Source organism: Chiloscyllium punctatum, chromosome 1 (assembly GCF_047496795.1).
Source record: "Chiloscyllium punctatum isolate Juve2018m chromosome 1, sChiPun1.3, whole genome shotgun sequence".
In the NCBI taxonomy this organism is placed as follows: Eukaryota; Metazoa; Chordata; class Chondrichthyes; order Orectolobiformes; family Hemiscylliidae; genus Chiloscyllium; species Chiloscyllium punctatum.
The window spans coordinates 42,565,355-42,584,539 of NC_092739.1; the positions used below are offsets into that span (position 1 = coordinate 42,565,355).

The 19,185-nt window shown below is 40.6% G+C and overlaps 3 non-coding genes across 3 annotated transcripts; all 3 read right to left on the reverse strand.

Annotated features, from left to right (window-relative positions):
• Positions 1-1,041: 1,041 nt before the first annotated feature.
• On the reverse strand, positions 1,042-1,112 carry trnag-gcc (transfer RNA glycine (anticodon GCC)). Its single transcript has one exon. It is a non-coding gene; the product is annotated as a tRNA-Gly (tRNA).
• An 8,213-nt stretch (positions 1,113-9,325) lies between these two features.
• On the reverse strand, positions 9,326-9,396 carry trnag-gcc (transfer RNA glycine (anticodon GCC)). Its single transcript has one exon. It is a non-coding gene; the product is annotated as a tRNA-Gly (tRNA).
• A 9,486-nt stretch (positions 9,397-18,882) lies between these two features.
• trnag-gcc (transfer RNA glycine (anticodon GCC)) lies at positions 18,883-18,953 on the reverse strand. The gene has a single exon. It is a non-coding gene; the product is annotated as a tRNA-Gly (tRNA).
• Positions 18,954-19,185: the final 232 nt, after the last annotated feature.

Genomic DNA, 19,185 nt, shown 5'->3' on the forward strand with positions numbered 1-19,185 from the left:
TAAAGAATTAACCAATTGTAAATAGGGAGCTGGATCAGGAACAATATAATAGGATGAGGAAGGGCCTAAGAGAAGAGCAATGATTAGATGCAATTCCTTATAGCATGAAAACAGGCCCTTTGATCCAATCAATCCTCCATCCTACTAATGCAGCTAACACTATGGGCAATTTATCATGGTCAAATCACCTGACCTAGACAACTGGGTGAGGAAACCCACACAGAGAGGACGTGCAAACTCTACACAGACCGTAACCTGAGGCAGGAATCAAACCTGAGACCCTTGTACTATGAGGTAGCAGTGCTAACCACTGAGCCACCACATCACCTAGGATTCAGCAATTTGTCTAAGTGCATATATGAGAACGTGAATAAGCAGTTATCTTTAAAGACCTTGTTCTTCTGCAGCCTCTGTTTAGTAATGTAACGCACCCAACCTTCTCCAAAGGAAAATAAGAATTGACTGATTGATATTAGTTTGTCAAGACAAGATGTGCCAATGAATGATTTCACCCAATTTTGCTCAGTGGTTTTAAATGGCATTTATTTTCTCAGTGTAAGTCCACACTCTTATACCGGATACATGGTGAAAGTTATTAGTCTACTTTTATGAAAAGTACGTTATGAATGGGGGTTAATTCATCCCATTTGCTTTACACATGTGTCACAGCTGAGTTGGATTTAAAAAAATAGTGGAGATACCAATTATGTAAACATTGTCTTAATGTTACGAAATAAGTAATGTGATTCAAGTAAATACCATTTAAAAGCTGATGACTGGAGAGTATTTATGAGAGTTGATAGTTTGATGGTTGTAAGAATGATGAAGTGCTGATTTTGCAGTTTTTAAGAGTAGGTACGTAACTGCTGAAGTGAGATGTAAAGAACAGGACTTTTATGAAGCAGAGTTTGAAAACTTGCTGTAGTAAAATGGTAAAAACATGGGTAAAATACTTGGGATTTCCTGAAATCCATAAAAACTGTACAAGAAGAATTTTTTTTCAAGAAAGTTAGTATTTTGGAGAAAGTAAAATATTCAAGCTGCATTGGCCGGGAATCGAACCCGGGCCTCCCGCGTGGCAGGCGAGAATTCTACCACTGAACCACCAATGCAACAGATGTGTGTCAATGGCTTTGCACTCACTGAATAAAGTAATGGCGGAGATTTTTTTTCATATGGTGTTTCATTATTTTCTGAAATCACACTTAACTGATTATGCTGCATTTTACTTTTACTCTCTACTTTTCCCTTTTACTCAATAAGTCTGAACAAAAATTTACCATTAAACCCAAGCATTCTTGTAATCCTGGAAACCTCATTTTTAAGCACATGTCAAACTTTACTCTTCTAGCACAGCTACAATGCACATTGCGTATTCATGCAAGGTCCCATGTGCATCTCGATTCTGGCTTACATTAAAGTGACGTCTTGTATTTTGGAAAATGTTTCAAATATACACTGCTGCACCTAACGCTTTGTCTGTGGACGCATTGTACTCTTATATAATGTTAAAAATCACACAACATCAGGTTATAGTCCAACAGGTTTAATTGGAAGCACACCAGCTTTCGGAGCGTCGTTCCTTACCACCTGATGAAGGAGCAGTGCTCTGAATACTAATGTTTCCAATTAAACCTGTTGGACTATAACCTGGTGTTGTGTGATTTTTAACTTTGTACACCCCAGTCCAACACCAGCATCTCCAAATCATTACTTTTACTTCAGTATTGAAAGTAATTGGCAGGAATTAAATCCTAAGATACCACAGTCACAGTTGTACGCTCAGAAACAATGTATCAGTCTGTGGGCCAAACAGAAAGATGAATAAAACACTCTTGATGGGACTCCAGGATTTTCAACCTAAAGTGTGACTCTTTCTACTCTATGTTACCTTCAGCCAGAGCATTCTGGGAAGGACGGCGGGCGGGGCAGGTGGCTCAGCCACCCACCACCGAAAGAAAATGGCCAGAGAGCCAACTGGTGGGCTAGACGCCTGGTCACAGCTACAGAGCTTCAGGCAAGTTAACCCAGAATTTAGACAAAGAACTCTGGATGCTGACAATGTGAAACCAAAACAGAAATTGCTGGAGAAAGTCAGCAAGTCTGGCATCATCTGTAGACAGAAAGTAGAGTTAACGTTTCAAATCCTCTGGCTCTTCAGAACTTGAAATGTTAACTCTGCTTTGCTCTCCACCAATGTTACAGACCTATTGAGTTTTCTCCAACACTTTTTCCTCATTTTAGTTTGAATACGAGAACTTAGTGGAGCTGCTGCCCATCATTGTGTGGAATTCCCACCCAAAGGAGCGACCAACAAATCGGAATGGACCTCCAGCTGCTTGGACTCCAGTCAAGCCTTGTAAGCTAGCCCCATGGATTCTCGAGGAAGGCAAATCCAGGGATTTAGGCAGGATGTGTGGAAATTAGCACCACAGGGAGGGAGTGATACACTTTTCTATATATTAGCCTGTGTAATGTATACCACAGAGAGCCAGGTTTTGTTGCGTCCAATGTCTTGAAGTTTATTCGCAACATATATAGTCTGGTTTCTGTGTATGTCATTGATGTTGCTGTATAATTCACTCGATTACATGTAGAAAGTAACTCAATATGTGACGGACACCTTTATATGAGAACATCACGTAGTGATGCCATGTAACTGTCATACGTATACCGGAGGCCTGTCTGGTTTGGAATATACAGATCCAAGATAGGCAAGGGAATGGGTTTTACTTTCAGGAATTGACTTTTGATTTTTAAAAAAGATTTAAATATGATGAATCAGGTGCCAATTTTGCACTCCCCCTTTTGTTATGGGAGTGAGGTTGGAAGTGGGTCGGAAGGTGGTGGCTTGACCACCCAGCCTGCATTGCAAATCCCTTGCTGAAATCAAACCTGGCAAGGGCATATTATATCCAGCACAATAAGACATAACAAGATCCATTTTAGTTCTAACTTTGATTTCACTGCTGTATAAGATGGCACTAGTATTTAAACTCCTTTTCCCACAACATGTTTATAGATCTAGCAACTCAAGACTGAGCATCAATGAATAAGTCAGCTGTGAGCTTTGCAGTTGTGCCACGTTTAGCCATGAATGTGATGGAGTATTAAACAACTCAATGGAGGAGGCAGCTCCACTACCACTATCCTCAAAGATCGAAGGGCCCAGCACATCTTTGCAAAAAATAAGGCTGAAGCATTCGCAGCAACCTTCAGCCAGAAGTCATTCATTTGCAGCCTCTTGCAGTGGTCTCCACCATCACCACATGTACAAGTGTCCACCCACTCCATCTCCAATGCTCAGTGGTAGCAGTGAGTAAAACCTGCAAGATCCACTGCAGATATTCACTAAAGATCTTGAGACAGCACCTTCCAAACCCACAATCACTTCCATCTCGAAGGACAAGGGCAGCAGATAAATCAGCAACTGCATGTTCCCCTCCAACCAACTCAACATCCTGACTTGGAAATATAGTGCCATTCCTTCACTGTCGCTGGTTTAAACTCCTGGAAATCCCTCCTTAAAGCCATTGTGGGTCTACCTATAGCACATGGACTGCAATGGTTCAAGAAGGTAACTCACTATTGCCTTCTCAAAAGCATGTAGGTACGGGCAATAAAATTGCCGGCCTCCAGCGATGCTCATGAATGATTTAACAGTTTCTATTCAACTAGAGTGTCATACCTCTGGGACAAAAGCTGGAAAATAGGATTAATATAGTCAGCCCTTTGTGTCTGACATGGGAACCATGAGCCAAATTGTCTCCTTCTGAGCTGGAAATGTCTGAGTCCATATCACTATAAGATTTACAGCAAGGAAATGTTTCCATAACAGTATCATCAGCCTAATCATCTTTAGTTTCTTTAATAATGGCTCTCTTCCATCAAAGGGCAAGAATAGAAAAGGATTCTGGATGGGTTTATGAATAGAGAGATTTTAGTAAGTTATGGGCCAAATGGTGGCAACTGGGACTAGATTGATTTAGGGTATCAGGTCGCCATGGACGAGTTGGACTGAAGAGTCTGTTTCCGTGACGTACATCTCTATGACTCTGTGCCTGTAAAACACTGCAGATACATTGACCATAATATCAAAGAATGAAGCAGCGCAGGAGGACAAGAGCTTCAGTGAAGAATTGGAGACTTGACAACCAGATAGTTACATGCAGCAACAAGAAAACTACAGGAGGTTTGGCAAGCACAGAAAAATGACAGAATCTTTCCAGATACATGGATACTGTTTGCAATTGCACCCTGAAGCAGCATGTTGAAGAACATGGACACATTAGTGTCATCAATGCCCTGTTAGTTTACATTGAGAAGTTACTAATTCCCAAGAGCCTGTCACTTTGGTATCCTTAAGAAGGTTCATTGATGTGGCCATTGGTATCACTGAGTGTCAGACTAGAGAACAGGACATGTGGTAATGGCCAGGAATCTCAAGATCTTTGGAGACCATCATCTCCAATTGTTTTGCACATCCATTTATTGCCAAGTCCATAAAGAATAATTAATTCTCCCACCAGACCATGTTGGGAGGAGTCGAGAAAATGTGGACTTCTTTGTGTTTAAAGGGAAGGTGTTTTTTAATCTCATCAGTTATTATTCTTAGTGTATCAATGTAAAGTGATAGCAGGAGCTCAGTTCTGATTCTGTTATAATCTTTCTTGAAATATTCTTCTCAACACACATCATTCTAATTTTGTGGTTTGAATAATGCGCTGCAGTTTGCAAACAGATTTTTTTCAGATCTTTGTGGAACCAGACAGCTTTGTAGACATTACCAGTTTTCCCAGCTACACACATACCAATGGAGAATCTAAACGATGGGTGAAGACAATCCAAGGTTTATTGAAAGCGAACAAAGGCTTTGAGTTGGGTTGATTGAGCTGTTACTCCACACACTGTTGTGGTATTACTCAACTCTCTGGAAGTTTAGACACACTGTTTTCGTGTTTAGAGACAGAAGAACAAAGAAAAGATTACACTGTTATTCATTGAACTTAACATTCTCTGTAGAGACTAACCAAGGTGTACAACTCTCGCCATGTCGGGTGTGAACCTCAGAGAGTTCTCTGCCTTAAAACAGTTTCCTTACCACTTAGGACCAACGAGACAGGTTCAGGTGAAAACAGAAATCTAATACGTGTTGGAAAGCCACCGAATTGAATCTAGTCAAAGCAGCTGGGTTCCTCTGTTAATGTTACTGCCGAAGCCCTGATGGTTCAACCAGATTCTTCATAGACTACAGAAAGATCAGTGCAGTGACAAATACAAACTCTTCCTCAATCCCTCACTTGGGAAAGAGTATTGATAATGTTGACCATGCCAGATTTCTTACGTTAATAGATTTGTGAAAGGGATACTGACAACCCATTTTCTGGATTAGTGGTGCTGGAAGAGCACAGCAGTTCAGTCAGCATCCAAGTAGCTTCGAAATCGACATTTCGGGCAAAAGCCCTTCATCAGAAATAAAAATCCTGACAACCCATATTGAGCATTGCACATCAGATAGTCTTTCCCAAATACTGAGTGTTAGTGTTCAGGCTAATAAATTCCTCCAGCAACTGTTCAGAGACTGATGAAGCAAGTAGGTAACCAATGTTTCAAATTATGTAATTTGTCTCAATGTTGTGCTGTTATGCACTTGGGAGGAACACTCCGAACAATCACAAATCTTGTTAAGAAGTTGCAATTGGCTGGTTTGGTTAGATAATTTGTGTAAAGTGAATTTACAAATGCATCAGGAACCTAACCAACTAAGCACCAGTGCTGCCACAAACACCAAAACTGCAAACATGAGTGGAGTTGACTGCCTGTAAACCTAAAGGAGAAATAATGGGATTATTTGAGATATGTGATTTCTATTACACATTTGTACCAAATTTCATCACTATATCTGCTCCACTGGCAGATTTGCTCAAAAAGAAAATCAGTGGATTATGGTTCGGGGAATGTCAGTTGTCTTTTGTGAAGTTGATTGTTGATAAACTTCCAGGGTCTGATAATGTCCATTCCAGTTCATTAAAGGAGACGGCCAGGAAAATGATGGATGATGTTGAGGTTGTCACATTCCAAAATGTTGCAGATTCCGGAACAGTCCTGGCAGATCGGAGGGTGGCAAATATAAACCAAAAGTTTAAAATAGCAGGGATGGTTAAAGCCATAATTATCGGCCAGTTAGCACAACACCAGTAATAGAGAAAATGGTGGAGTCTTATATTCTGAGATAATGGGAAATGCAAATGTAATTACACAAAGTCAGCATGCATTTATAAAAGGGAAATCACATTTAACAAATGTACTGGAGGTACTGGAAAACATAACTCATATATAAGGGAGAATGTGGATATGGTAGGTTTGGATTTCCAGAAAGTTTTTGATGAAACCCTACATAAGAACTTATTGTGGAAAATCAAAGGACATGAAATTGGTGGTAATATACTGACATGGACTGAGAATGGGTTAGCAGACATGGCTCATTTACAGAGTGTCAGGGGGTGACATGTGGGGAATCACAGGGGATTGGACTTGAATTACAGCTTGGACCTTTATATATCAACAATTTAGAAATGGGAATCAAATTCTGATTTTGCTGCTGACGTGAAATTAGATGTGAGTGGTGTGGACAATGTAAAGAGGGTTCGGGGTGATTTGGCAAGTTGAATAAGGGGGCGGTACATGGCGGAAGCAATATAACATGGATAAGGATGACGTTATCCACTTCAGTAGGAAAAAGGTAATTGCAGAGTATTCTTTCATTTGGGAAAGATAAGGAAATCTTGAGGTACAGGGAACCTTAGTTGTCCTTGTATGTCAGTAATTGAAAGGAAACAGACAGGTACAGTTATAGACCAGTCAGGAAGGCAATTGGTATGTTAGCTGTCTTTAAAAAAAGAGTTTGTGTACAGAAACAAGGAAGTCTTACTGCAGCTGTACAGGGCCGTGGTGAGAGCACACTTGTAGTATTTGTTGTGTACAGTTTTGGTCTCCTCATAATATACTTGCTCGAGAAGGAGTGCAGCAAAGATTCATCAGACTGATTCCTGAGATGCAGGTCTGTCTAACGGAGAGTGGATTGACTGAGCCTCTATTCACTGGAATTTAAAAGAAAGAGAGGAGAGATCTCATTAAAACATTTACAATTCTGACAAGGCAGGAGAGACTGGATACAGAGATGGTGCGAGATCAAGGTGTTATGATCTCAGGATAAGTAGCAGAGCATTTTGAACTGGAATAATGAGAGATATCTCACGAGGAGAGTGGTGGACCTGGGGAATCCTTAACAATATAACAGCTGCAGGGGTAAGGTCATTTAATTTATGTAAGGAACAAATAGGTAGCTTTCTAAAGGCTAAAGGTGTCACGTGATGTGGGAGAGAATGGGAGTTGAGAAAGTGCATCAGCCAGGTTTATGCCGAATGGTGAAGTAGCATCAATGGGCTGAATGGCCTACTCCTGCTTCTAGTTCGATGTTTCCATTTTGATCAGTGAAGAAGTGTTGGCTGCACAAATTTTAACTGAGTCCTTCAAGGTAGCATTTGATGCTCGTGAGAATATGTTTGGAGGATTTCAGTTTTGAAGGGTTGTAGAAGATTGAATGGAGGAACTTTTCTGTATTGTATTTCCTGAGCAATCTGTGTCTCAAAGACTCGAGGGAGAACCGTTATCCATGGAGCAGACAAGGTGAGGAGGGGATCGGATGGAGGTATATAAGGTTATGAGAGGCAGGGATAGGGTGGATAGGAGGACACTTCCCTCTCCTTAGTGGAGGGGTTTATAGCAAGTGGGCCTAGATTGAAGGTAAACGTTGGAAAAGGAGGAGAGGGGAGTTGAGAAGAATTTTTTTACCATCTACAGGAAGGTGAGAATCTGGAGATCATCGCCTGAAAGTATGGTTGAGTGAAAAACTCTCAAACATTTGATCAGTATTTCAATATCTGCTTGCATTTTTTTGGAATTTCCAGGGCTATAGACCAAAAACTGGAACATGGGATTAGTGTAGTCAATCATTGTAGACTGATGTGGATACAAAGGGCTGAATGACACCCAGCTGCCCCACCGTTCTGTGCTGTTAATGGCAACAAATCTTTGAGAGCAAAGAGTTAACATTTTTGAGAGTAGTCAGGAGCATATATAAATTCTTGGAAAGCAAAATCTTAGAGAGCTGAACCTTCAATAAGGAAACTTCACATACAATCAAGGAGATTTGTGAAAACACCACAGCCTTGAAATGGAGAGTTTGGGGGAAATGATGGATGATGTGAATATTGAGAAGAGGCAATGACTGTGTAAAGAATTAACCAATTGTAAATAGGGAGCTGGATCAGGAACAATATAATTGGATGAGGAAGAGCCGAGCAATGATTAGATGCGATTCCTTATAGCATGGAAACAGGCCCTTTGATCCAATCAATCCTCTATCCTACTAATGCAGTTAACACTATGGGCAATTTATCATGGTCAAATCACGTGACCTGCACAACTGGGTGAGGAAACCCACACAGAGAGAACGTGCAAATTCTACACAAACCGTAACCTGAGGTAGGAATCAAACCTGAGACCCTTGTATTATGAGGTAGCAGTGCTAACCACTGAGCCACCACATTACCGAGGATACAGCGATTCGTCTAAGTGCATATATGAGAACATGAATAAATATTTATCTTTAAAGACCTTGTTCTTCAGCAGCCTCTGTTTAGTAATGTAACGCACCCAACCTTCTCCAAAGTAAAATAAGAATTGACTGCTTGATATTAGTTTGTCAAGACAAGATGTGCCAATGAATGATTTCACCCAATTTTGCTCAGTGGTTTTAAATGGCATTTATTTTCTCAGTGTAAGTCCACACTCTTATGCAGGATACATGGTGAAAGCTATTAGTCTACTTCTCTGAAAAGTACATTATGAATGGGGGTAAATTCATCCCATTTGCTTCACACATGTCACAGCTGAGTTGGATTTTAAAAAAAAGGGGAGATATCAATTATGTAAACATTGTCTTAATGTTACGAAATAAGTAATGTGATTCAAGTAAATACCATTTAAAACCTGATGACTGGAGAGTATTTATGAGAGTTGATAGTTTGATGGTTGTAAGAATGATGAAGCGCTGATTTTGCAGTTTTGAAGAGTAGGTATGTAACTGCTGAAGTGAGATGAAAAGAACAGGACTTTTATGAAGCAGATTTTGAAAACTCGCTGTAGTAAAATGGTAAAAATGTAGGAGAATATTTGGGGCTTCCTGAAATCCATAAAAACTGTACAAGAAGAATTTTTTTTCAAGAAAGTTAGTATTTCGGAGAAAGTAAAACACACAAGCTGCACTGGCCGGGAATCGATCCCAGGCCTCCCGCGTGGCAAGCGAGAATTCTACCACTAAACCACCAATGCAACAAATGTATGTCCATGGCTTTGCACTCACTGAATAAATTAATGGCGGAGATTTTTCTTCATATGGTATTTCATTGTTTTTGGAAATCACACTTAACTGAATATGCTGCATTTTACTTTTACTCTATACATTTCCCTTTTACTCAATAAGTCTGAACATAAATTTACCATTAAACCCAAACATTCTTGTAATCCTGGAAACCTCATTTTTCAGCACGTGTCAAACTTTACTCTTCTAGCACAGCTACAATGCACATTGCGTATTCATGCAAGGTCCCATGCGCATCTCGATTCTGGCTTACATTAAAGTGACGACTTGTATTTTGGAAAATGTTTCAAATATACACTGCTGCACCTAAAGCTTTGTCTGTGGATGCATTATGCTCTTACATAATGTTAAAAATCACACAACATCAGGTTATAGTCCAACAGGTGTAATTGGAAGCACACAAGCTTTCGGAGCGTCGTTCCTTACCACCTGATGAAGGAGCAGCACTCTGAAAACTAATGTTTCCAATTAAACCTGTTGGACTATAACCTGGTGTTGTGTGATTTTTAACTTTGTACACCCCAATCCAACACCGGCATCTCCAAATCATTACTCTTATTTCAGTATTGAAAGTAATTGGCAGGAATTAAATCCCAAGATACCACAGTCACAGTTGTACGCTGAGAAACAATGTATCAGTCAGCAGGCCAAAGGGAAAGATGAATAAAACACTCTTGATGGGACTCCAGGATTTTCAAACTAAAGTGTGACTCCTTCTACTCTATGTTACCATGAGCCAGAGCATTCTGGGAAGGACAGTGGGCGGGGCAGGTGGCTCAGCCACCCACCACCAAAAGAAAATGGCCAGAGAGCCAACTGGTGGGCTAGAAGCATGGTCACAGCTACAGAGCTTCAGGCAAGTTAACCCAGAATTTAGACAAAGAACTCTGGATGCTGACCATGTGAAACCAAAACAGAAATTGCTGGAGAAACTCAGCAGGTCTGGCATCATCTGTAGACAGAAAGTAGAGTTAACGTTTCAAATCCTCTGGCTCTTCAGAACTTGAAACGTTAACTCTACTTTTCTCTCCACCAATGTTACAGACCTATTGAGTTTTCTCCAACACTTTTTCCTTATTTTAGTTTGAATACGAGAACTTAATGGAGCTGCTGCCCAACATTGTGTGGAATTCCCACCCAAAGGAGCGAGCAACCAATCGGAATGGACCTAGAGCTGCTTGGACTCCAGTCAAGCCTTGTAAGATAGCCCCATGGATTGTCGATGAAGGTAAATCCAGGGATTTAGGCAGGATGTGGGGAAATTAGCACCACAGGGAGGGAGTGATACACTTTTCTACATATTAGCCTATGTAATGTATACCAAAGAGAGCCAGGTTTTGTTGCATCTAATGTCTTGAAGTTTATTCGCAACATATATAGTCTGGTTTCTGTGTATGTCATTGATGTTGCTGTATAATTCACTCGATTACATGTAGAAAGTAACTCAATATGTGACGGACACCTTTATATGAGAACATCACGTGTAGTGATGCCATGTAACTGTCATACGTATAACAGAGGCCTGTCTGGTTTGTAATATACAGATCCAAGATAGGCAAGGGAATGGGTTTTACTTTCAGGAATTGACTTTTGATTTTTAAAAAAGATTTAAATATGATGAGTCAGGTGCCAATTTTGCACTCCCCCTTTTGTTATGGGAGTGAGGTTGGAAGTGGGTAGGAAGGTGGTGGCTTGACCACCCAGCCTGCATTGCAAATCCCTTGCTGAAATCAAACCTGGCAAGGGCATATTATATCCAGCACAACAAGACATAACAAGATCCATTTTAGTTCTAACTTTGATTTCACTGCTGTATAAGATGGCACTAGTATTTAAACTCCTTTTCCCACAACATGTTTATAGATCTAGCAACTCAAGACTGAGCATCAATGAATAAGTCAGATGTAAGCTTTGCAGTTTTGCCATGTTTAGCCATGAATGTGATGGAGTATTAAACAACTCAATGGAGGAGGCAGCTCCACTATCACTATCCTCAAAGATGGAAGGGCCCAGCACATCTTTGCAAAAAATAAGGCTGAAGCATTCGCAGCAACCTTCAGCCAGAAGTCATCCATTTGCAGCCTCCTGCCGTGGTCTCCACCATCACTAAGGCCAATTTGATCACCTCTACATGATATTAAGAAACAGTTAGAAACACAGACATGGCAAGGCTATTGGCTAGAAATAGTACAGAAAACTTCTCATCCAGAACTGATCACTCTCCTAAACAAGCTTTTCCAGTGTAGTTTCAAAACTGGCATCTACTTGACAATGTGGAAAATTGCCCAAGTATGTCATATAAATGAAAAGCAGGATAATCCTGCCCAGCCAATTACCAACTCCTCAGTCTATTCTTGGTCATCAGTAAAGTGATGATGCTATTTAACAACACCTCCTCAGTGATGCCCAGTTTAAGTTCCATCAGCATCACTCAGCTCCTGATCTCACTGCAGCCCTGCTTCAAACATGGGCAAAGGAGTTGAATTCTAGAGGCGAAGTGGGAGTGACAGCCCTTAAGGTCAAGTCTGCACTTGACCAAGTGTGGAACCAAGGAGCCCTAGCACAACTGGAATCAATGTGTCATAGCAGGGCAAACTTTCCAATGGTTGCAGTCATACCTGACATATAGGATGCTGGCTGTGGTTGTAGGAGTGAATCACCTAAGCTCCATGACATCATTGAATGTGTTCCTCAGAGTAGAGTCCCAGGCCCAACTAGCTTCAGCTACCTACTCAATGACCTTCCTTCCATGATAAGGTCAGAAGTGGTGGCGTTTACCAGGAATTGCACAATGTCAAGCACTGTTTGTGATTCCTCAGGTACTGAAGCTGACCATGTTCAAAGGGAACGACATCTCGACAATATCCGACAAGCATCAAGTTACGTTCACACCACATAAATGCCACGCAATGACCATGCACAATAAGAGATGATCAAATTACCATCCCTTTATGTTCAATGATAATCCAATCATTGGCTTTCCCATTATAAGCATCATAGCAGCTGCCATTGACTTCAATACTCAACTGGGCTTACCAAATCAATACAGTGACTACAAGAGCAGGGCAACATATAGGAATGCTGAGACAAGTAACTCACCTCACGACTCTCTAAAGCCTGTCCATCATCTATAACACACAAGTCTGGAATGTAATGGAATAGTCCCCACTTGCCTGGATGGGTGCACTTCCAACAACACTCAAGAAGCTTGATGCCATCTGGAATTAGAGCTGAAAATGTGTTGTTGGAAAAGCGCAGCAGGTCAGGCAGCATCCAGGGAACAGGAGAATCGACGTTTCGGGCATCAGCCCTTCTTCAGGAATCATTCCTGAACAAGGGCTGATGCCCGAAACGCTGATTCTCCTGTTCCTTGGATGCTGCCTGACCTGATGCGCTTTTCCAGCAACACATTTTCAGCTCTGATCTCCAGCATCTGCAGTCCTCACTTTCTCCATCTGGAATTAAGCAGCCCCCTTGATTGGCACCATATGCACAAGTGTCCACCCACTCCATCTCCAATGCTCAGTGGTAGCAGTGAGTACAATCTGAAAGATCCACTGCAGATATTCACTAAAGATCTTGAGACAGCACCTTCCAAACCCACAATCACTTCCATCTCGAAGGACAAGGGCAGCAGATACATCAGCAACTGCATGTTCCCCTCCAACCAACTCAACATCCTGACTTGGAAATATAGTGCCATTCCTTCACTGTCGCTGGTTTAAAATCCTGGAAATCCCTCCTTAAAGCCATTGTGGGTCTACCTATAGCACATGGACTGCAATGGTTCAAGAAGGTAACTCACTATCACCTTCTCAAAAGCATGTAGGTATGGGCAATAAAATTGCCGGCCTCCAGCGATGCTCATGAATGATTTAACAATTTCTATTCAACTAGAGTGTCATACCTCTGAGACAAAAGCTGGAAAATAGGATTAATATAGTCAGCCCTTTGTGTCTGACATGGGAACCATGAGCCAAATTGTCTCCTTTTGAGCTGGAAATGTCTGAGTCCATATCACTATAAGATTTACAGCAAGGAAATGTTTCCATAATAGTATCATCAGCCTGATCATCTTTAGTTTCATTAATAATGGCTCTCTTCCATCAAAGGGCAAGAATACAAAAGGATTCTGGATGGGTTTATGAATAGAGAGATTTTAGTAAGATATGGGCCAAATGGTGGCAACTGGGACGAGATTGATTTAGGGTATCAGGTCGCCATGGACAAGTTGGACTGAAGAGTCTGTTTCCGTGATGTACATCTCTATGATTCTGTGCCTGTAAAACACTGCAGATACATTGACCATAATATCAAAGAATGAAGCAGAGCAGGACGACAAGAGCTTCAGTGAAGAATTGGAGACTTGACAACCAGATGGTTCCATGCAGCAACAAGAAAACTACAGGAGGTTTGGCAAGCACAGAAAAATGACCAAATCTTTCCAGATACATGGATACTGTTTGCAATTGCACTCTGAAGCAGCATGTTGAAGAACATGGACTCATTAGTGTCATCAATGCCCTGTTAGTTTACATTGAGAAGTTACTAATTCCCAAGAGCCTGTCACCTTGGTATCCTTAAGAAGGTTCATTGATGTGGCCATTGGTGTCACTGAGTGTCAGACTAGAGAACAGAACATGTGGTAATGGCCAGGAATCTCAAGATCTTTAGAGACCATCATCTCCAATTGTTTTGCACATCCATTCATTGCCAAGACCAGAAAGAATAATTAATTTTTCCACCAGACCATGGTGGGAGGAGTCGAGAAAATGTGGACTTCTTTGTGTTTAAAGGGAAGGTATTTCTTGTTCTCATAGGTTATTATTCTTAGTGTATCAATGTAAAGTGATAGCAGGAGCTCAGTTCTGATTCTGTAATAATCTTTTTCGAAATATTCTTCTCAACACACATCATTCCAATTTTGTGAATTGAATAATGATCTGCAGTTTGCAAACAGATTTTTTTCAGATCTTTGTGGAACCAGACAGCTTTGTATAAATTACCACTTGTCCCAGCTACACACATACCAATGGAGAATCCAAACGATGGGTGAAGACAATCCAAGGTTTATTGAAAACGAACAAAGGCTTTGAGTTGGGTTGATTGAGCTGTTACTCCACACACTGTTGTGGTATTACTCAACTCTCTGGAAGTTTAGACACACTGTTTTCGTGTTTAGAGACAGAAGAACAAAGAAAAGATTACACTGTTATTCATTGAACTTAACATTCTCTGTAGGGACTAACCAAGGTGTACAACTCTCGCCATGTCGGGTGTGAACCTCAGAGAGTTCTCTGCCTTAAAACAGTTTCCTTACCACTTCGGACCAAAGAGACAGGTTCAGGTGAAAACAGAAATCTAATACGTGTTGGAAAGCCACCGAATTGAATCTAGTCAAAGCAGCTGGGTTCCTCTGTTATTGTTAATGCCGAAGCCCTGATGGTTCAACCAGATTCTTCATACACTACAGAAAGATCAGTGCAGTGATAAATACAAACTCTTCCTCAATCCCTCACTTGGAAAAGAGTATTGATAATGTTGACCATGCCCGATTTCTTACGTTAATAGATTTGTGAAAGGGATACTGACAAACCATATTGACCTTTGCACATCAGATAGTCTTTCCCAAATACTGAGTGATAGTGTTCAGGCTAATAAGTTCCTCCAGCAACTGTCCAGAGACTTATGAAGCAAGTCGGTAACCAATGTTTCACATTATGTAATTTGTCTCAATATTGTGCTGTTATACACTTGGGAGGTCCACTCCGACCAATCACAAATCTTGTTAAGAAATTGCAATTGGCTGGTTTGGTAAGATAATTTGTGTAAAAGTGAATTTACAAATGCATCAGCAACCTAACCAGCTCAGCACTACTGCTGCCACAAACAGCAAAACTGCAAACATGAGTGGAGTTGACTGCCTGTAAATCTAAATGAGAAGTAATGGGATTATTTGAGATATGTGATTTCTATTACACATTTGTACCAAATTTCATCAGTATATCTGCTCCACTGGCAGATTTGCTCAAAAAGAAAATCAATGGATTATGGTTCAGGGAATGTCAGGTGTCTTTTGTGAAGTTGATTGTTGATAAAATTCCAGGGTCTGATAATGTCCATTCCAGTTCATTAAAGGAGACGGCCAGGAAAATGATGGATTATGTTGAGGTTGTCACATTCCAAAATGTTGCAGATTCCAGAACATTCCTGGCAGATCGGAGGGTGGCAAATATAAACCAAAAGTTTAATATAGGAGGGATGGTTAAATCCATAATTATAGGCCAGTTGGCACAACACCAGTAATAGAGAAAATGGTGGAATCTTATATTCTGAGATAATTTGAAATGCAAATGTAATTACACAATGTCAGCATGCATTTATAAAAGGGAAATAACATTTTACAAATATACTGGAGGTATTTGAAAACATAACTTATATATAAGGGAGAATGTGGATATGGTAGGTTTGGATTTCCAGAAAGTTTTTGATGAAACCTTAAATAAGAACTTATTGTGGAAAATCAAAGGACATGAGATTGGTGGTAATGTACTGACATGGATTGAGAATGGGTTAGCAGACATGGCTCATTTACAGAGTGTCAGGGGGTGACAAGTGGGGAATCACAGGGGATTGGACTTGAATTATAGCTTGGACCATTATATATCAACAATTTGGAAATGGGAATCAAATTCTGATTTTGCTGCTGACATGAAATTAGACGAGAGTGGTGTGGACAATGTAAAGAGGGTTCGGGGTGATTTGGCAAGTTGAATAAGGGGGCGGTACATGGCAGAAGCAATATAAAATGGATAAGGATGAAGTTATCCACTTCACTAGGAAAAAGGGAATTGCAGAGTATTCTTTCATTTGTGATAGATAGGGAAATCATGAGGTACAGGGAACCTTAGTTGCCCTTGTACATCAGTTATTGAAAGGAAACAGACAGGTACAGCTATAGACCAGTCAGGAAGGCAATTGGTACGTTAGCTGTCTTTAAAAAAAGAGTTTGTGTACAGGAACCAGGAAGTCTTACTGCAGCTGTACAAGGCCGTGGTGAGAGCACACTTGTAGTATTTGCTGTGTACAGTTTTGGTCTCCTCATAATATACTTGCTCGAGAAGGAGTGCAGCAAAGATTCATCAGACTGGTTCCTGAGATGCAGGTCTGTCTAACGGAGAGTGGATTGACTGAGCCTCTATTCACTGGAATTTAAAAGAAAGAGAGGAGAGATCTCATTAAAACATTTACAATTCTGACAAGGCAGGAGAGACTGGATACAGAGATGGTGCAAGATCAAGGTGTTATGGTCTCAGGATATGTAGCAGAGCATTTTGAACTGGAATAATGAGAGATATCTCACGAGGAGAGTGGTGGACCTGGGGAATCCTTAACAATATGACAGCTGCAGGGGTAAGGTCATTTAATTTATTTAAGGAACAAATAGGTAGCTTTCTAAAGGCTAAAGGTGTCACGTGATGTGGGAGAGAATGGGAGTTGAGAAAGTGGATCAGCCAGGTTTATGCCGAATGGATAAGTAGCATCAATGGGCTGAATGGCCTACTCCTGCTTCTAGTTCGATGTTTCCATTTTGATCAGTGAAGAAGTGTTGGCTGCACAAATTTTAACTGAGTCCTTCAAGGTAGCATTTGAAGCTCGTGAGAATATGTTTGGAGGATTTCAGTTTTGAAGGACTCTCGAAGATTGAATGGAGGAACTTTTCTGTATTGTATTTCCTGAACAATCTGTGACTCAAAGACTCGAGGGAGAACTGTTATCCTTGGAGCAGGCAAGGTTGAGAGGGGATCGGATGGAGGTATATAACGTTATGAGAGGCAGGGATAGGGTGGATAGGAGGACACTTCCCTTTCCTTAGTGGAGGGGTTTATAGCAAGTGGGCCTAGATTGAAGGTAAACGTTGGAAAAGGAGGAGAGGGGAGTTGAGAAGAATTTTTTTATCATCTACAGGAAGGTGAGAATCTGGAGATCATCGCCTGAAAGTATGGTTGAGTGAAAAACTCTCAAACATTTGATCAGTATTTCAATATCTGCTTGCATTTCTTTGGAATTTCCAGGGCTATAGACCAAAAACTGGAACATGGGATTAGTGTAGTCAATCATTGTAGACTGATGTGGATACAAAGGGGTGAATGCCACCCAGCTGCCCCACCCTTCTGTGCTGTAAATGGCAACAAATCTTTGAGAGCAAAGAGTTAACATTTTTGAGAGTAGTCAGGAGCATATATAAATTCTTGGAAAGCAAAATGTTAGAGAGCTGAACCTTCAATAAGGAAACTTCACAAACAATCAAGGAGATTTGTGAAAGCACCACAGCCTTGAAATGGAGAGTTTGGGGGAAATGATGGATGATGTGAATATTGAGATAAGGCAATGACTGTGTAAAGAATTAACCAATTGTAAATAGGGAGCTGGATCAGGAACAATATAATAGGATGAGGAAGGGCCTAAGAGAAGAGCAACAATTAGATGCGATTCCTTATAGCATGGAAACAGGCCCTTTTATCCAATCAGTCCTCCATCCTACTAATGCAGTTAACACTATGGGCAATTTATCATGGTCAAATCACGTGACCAAGACAACTGGGTGAGGAAACCCACACAGAGAGGACGTGCAAACTCCACACAAACCGTAACTTGAGGTAGGAATCAAACCTGAGGCCCTTGTACTATGAGGTAGCAGTGCTAACCACTGAGCCACCACATCACCTAGGATACAGCTACTCTTCTAAGTGCACATATGAGACCGTGAATAAACAGTTATCTTTAAAGACCTTGTTCTTCAGCAGCCTCTGTTTAGTAATGTAATGCACCCAACCTTCTCCAAAGTAAAATAAGAATTGACTGCTTGATATTAGTTTGTCAAGACAAGATGTGCCAATGAATGATTTCACCCAATTTTGCTCAGTGGTTTTAAATGGCATTTATTTTCTCAGTGTAAGTCCACACTCTTATGCAGGATACATGGTGAAAGCTATTAGTCTACTTTTCTGAAAAGTACGTTATGAATGGGGTTAATTCATCCCATTTGCCTCACACATGTCACAGCTGAGTTGGATTTTAAAAAAAAGTGGAGATACCAATTATGTAAACATTGTCTTACTGTTACGAAATAAGTAATGTGATTCAAGTAAACACCATTTAAAAGCTGATGACTGGAAAGTATTTACGAGAGTTGATAGTTTGATGGTTGTAAGAATGATGAAGCGCTGATTTTGCAGTTTTTAAGAGTAGATATGTAACTGCTGAAGTGAGATGAAAAGAACAGGACTTATATGAAGCAGATTTTGAAAACTCGCTGTAGTAAAATGGTAAAAATGTAGGAGAATATTTGGGGCTTCCTGAAACCCATAAAAACAGTACAAGAAGAATTTTTTTTCAAGAAAGTTAGTATTTCGGAGAAAGTAAAACACACAAGCTGCATTGGCCGGGAATCGAACCCGGGCCTCCCGCGTGGCAGGCAAGAATTCTACCACTGAACCACCAATGCAACAGATGTGCATCAAAGGCTTTGCACTCACTGAATAAATTAATGGCGGAGATTTTTCTTCATATGGTATTTCATTGTTTTCGGAAATCACACTTAACTGAATATGCTGCATTTTACTTTTACTCTATACATTTCCCTTTTACTCAATAAGTCTGAACATAAATTTACCATAAAACCCAAACATTCTTGTAATCCTGGAAACCTCATTTTTAAGCACGTGTCAAACTTTACT